This window comes from Rattus norvegicus, chromosome 1 (assembly GCF_021556685.1).
Source record: "Rattus norvegicus strain SHRSP/BbbUtx chromosome 1, alternate assembly SHRSP_T2T, whole genome shotgun sequence".
NCBI classification, from domain to species: Eukaryota; Metazoa; Chordata; class Mammalia; order Rodentia; family Muridae; genus Rattus; species Rattus norvegicus.
Window position 1 is genome coordinate 199920786 of NC_141534.1, and position 3599 is coordinate 199924384.

The window sequence follows — 3599 nt, forward strand, 5'->3', positions numbered from 1 at the left end:
AGGGATGAGAAGGCCCTTCCCAAAGGGAGGTTGCAGGATATAGTGAGTGAATCTAAGCAGAGACTGGACAACATGCAGCCAAGGCTGGGAACTGGGAATTGGGAAACTGGGAACTGGAAGCTGGAACTGAGAACTGGAACTGGAAGGCCACCCTGGAGGAAGCTCCCAGTCAAAGCTTTCCTCCTCCTCCTCCTCCTCCTCCTCCTCCTCCTCCTCCTCCTCCTCCCCCTCCTCCTCTTCTTCCTCCTCCTCTTCCTCTTCCTCTTCCTCTTCCTTCTCTTCATCCTCCTCCTTTCCCCCCTCCTTCTCCTTCTCCTCCCTGTCTTGGGAAATGGTGTTCTGCTTTCCTCAGCTTCTATATACAGGATTTGAAAGCATCCTGTTGACTGTCACATCCAAAGATCCTATCAGACATCACCAGAGAGCACTGAAAAGTCTGAGGACATAAAGCTTGATACCAGGTCCCACCTCCCTCCATCTGGACCACCTTGATCTGCCCAGGATGTCTGCACAAACAGGTGTGGCAAGCACCCCTGGGCATTCTTCCCATCCCCTCCAGCAGCAATAAACAAAGACAGTCCAGTGAACCAGGGCTATGTTCCAAAGAAAGCTGGTTCTCTGCGGAGCCTGGCGCCCAGCTTGCACACAGCTGCTACCCTGGGACCTCCATCAATCACCCAGTAAATGAAACGTGCAGAAAAGGTAGTTACCACTGAAATGTGTGTGGCTTTTCCCTTTCCTGATGCACACAGGAAGGTCCTGGGAACAAAGACCTTCCCTAATCTCCTTCACCCCTATCCCAAGCCTGCTTTCAAGCTGTGCACTGAGGCCTTGGGTTTGCCCTGAACTTGAAGAGTCTGAGAGACTCCTCAGGCTTGCCTGTCTCTAGCCCTCTGTGGCTTTGCTTATCTTACCTTGGGTCTGAAACTTTCCCAAAGTCCAGGAGCTCTCTCCTGCCAAGGACAAGGCAGAAGAGAGACGGTCAGGGGCAGTGGCACCTCTACTGGATCCCTGGTGCTTATACAGTTCCTGTGCAGTTTCAAAGCAGCTTTGCACCCACAACCTCGAGAACTGCAAGGTGCAGAGGGTGGAAAGTCGAGATGAGACCAGGTTGAGCTTCAGATTTCTCATAAGACAGTCTGGATTTGAAACTTCAAAACAAGCTCAAGGGCTGCCATGTGCTTTTAATTTCCCAGTTACGGTAAAAGCTGGATCGGGAGAGGAAAAAGAAAAAAGATTCAGGGCTGCATGGATCCAACAAGTCATTTTTAAAAATGCTCCAAAAACAATTCACAACAGCATTTCCTGACATTCATTTTAACTAGCTGAATGGTCGGCTATTACAGTCCTTCCACATTTACAGTGAAGCCACGCAGGCACCCTCCAGAGTGGAGCAGAAAACCATCTTTCCTCTCCACAGTGCAGTGGCTCTCAGAAAGTCCACTCTTTGGATTTGGATTTGTCTGAATTCCTAATTGACAGTCCAGGCTCTGTTGTCTAGCCATATCCTTGGGGACAACATGAGCACAGGCAACCCTAACAGAGAATATGAGTGAGTGATGGTCCAGATAACAGAGAAAGGACTGACTACCCCAGGGGTAAAGACCACCCACAAAAGGGACCAGAGGAATCTGAGAGCCTCAGAATCAACAAGGGAGGTGAAGGGGCCTTTGCAAAAATGACTCCTTCACAACCTCATGTTTGAAAGTTCATTTCTACTGTGTAGGATATATGTGCAGATGGATGTATTGATGTGTGTGTGTGTGTGTGTGTGTGTGTGTGTGTGTGTGTGTGTGTGTGTGTGTGTGTAGATGGATAGATTGATAAATTGGTGGGTACATGAGTGGATGGATGAGTAGATGGATAGATGGTGTCTTAGGATTTTTCTGCTGTGAACAGACACCATGACTAAGGCAACTCTTATAAAGGACAACATTTAATCAGGGATGGCTTACAGGTTCAGAGGTTCAGTCCATTATCATCATGGCAGTGTCCAGGCAGGCATGGTACAGGCAGAGCTGAGAGTTCTACATCTTCATCTGAAGGCTGATAGCAGAATACTGGCTTCCAGGCAGCTAGGATGAGGGTCTTAAAGCCCACACACAGTGATACACCTACTCCAACAAGGCCACACCTACTCCAACAGGGGCACACCTTCTAAAAGTGCTACTCCCTGGCCTGAGCATATACAAACCACTACAGATAGGTTGATGGATGGGTGGGTAGGTGAATGGATAGGTGGATGGGTGGGTGGGTGGACGGATGGATGGATGGATGGATGGATGGGAAGATGGATAGGTGGGTGGGTAGAGAGGCAGATGGATGGGTGGGTGGGTGGATGGATGGATGGATGGATGGATGGATGGATGGATGGATGAGAGGTCTAGCCTTTACCATGACCCACAAAGAGGTGTTCTTTAAGCCCTTGGAATGTCCTGTCTGCTGTGTGTGTGTGTGTGTGTGTGTGTGTGTGTGTGTGTGTGTGTGTGTGTGTTTGCCTAGGGGCCATAGCCCGTAGTAATCTAGCACCATGTTTCAGATGGGAGTCTGCACCCTTGGAGTTCCTGTGTAACTTCTAGAAAGGCAGAGACTGAGGTCAGCCACTGGGGAAAACCCACATTTTCCTTCTTAAAGGACATAAGTCACATGGGATTTAATTGTAAACTAACCCAGCTTGACCTCAGAACTTGATTACATTTACAAAGACTCTATTTCCAAATAAAGTCTCAACTCTTGGTGGACATAGACTTCAGAGACACTCCCCCAAACTCCAAGTAAAGAGCTTTACCCTGCAAACAGCATGCTGACAGCTAGCCTGTTGACAGCTAGACTGTCCTGGGCACTTAAGGCAAGACTAGAGCATTGGCTTTCCTGTGGGAGGCTCTTCTTCCCTGCCTGCTCCTCAAATGTGGAGGCTGAGGCTGCAGCCCCTCTCCCGCTTTCCCATGCCTCTGTTGTGGCCATGTGTCACCTTATACATAGACTTATCCTTGGGCAAGAGATCAGACTGAAGCAAGTACATATGCTGTTGGCAGGAGCCTTTGGAAGTTTACTTTGTGTTCTGCTTGGTCCTGCTACCCAGCCTTCTCAGGCTGTCATACAATGACATCCTCAACTAGAGCAAGCATCAAAGGTGTCCTGAAGCAAATTTTCCAGACCTCAGAATCCAGACAGCAGTGCTCAGTCCTGCTCTGTGGCATACCTCTGCCTCGGCCACAGCTGCACCACTCAAGAAGCAAGTTAGTTAACTGATGGCCCGTCTCCTTCCCTGCAAGACGGAGAGGTGCGTGGCATGAGACAATGAGGTACATTCAGTCCTGTCAACCATTAACTATCAATGCTGCTGAGTTCAGAAGGGATAAAAAGGTACCACAACTCATAAAAGAATTTGCAATACCTGACTGAAAATGTGACCCATAGCAGAGAAAGCATCTTTTAAATAAAACCTTGAACTGAAAGTATTTCCAAAGAGCAAGGGTAGGGGATTCCAAAGAAAGCAGCTTCCCTCTGACAGAGAAGAATGAATTGAGGGGCCAGCCTCAGGCCAGTCCTCACAAGAGGGGCTGCCCGGAGGAGAGCCAGAAACCATGCTTGCTCAG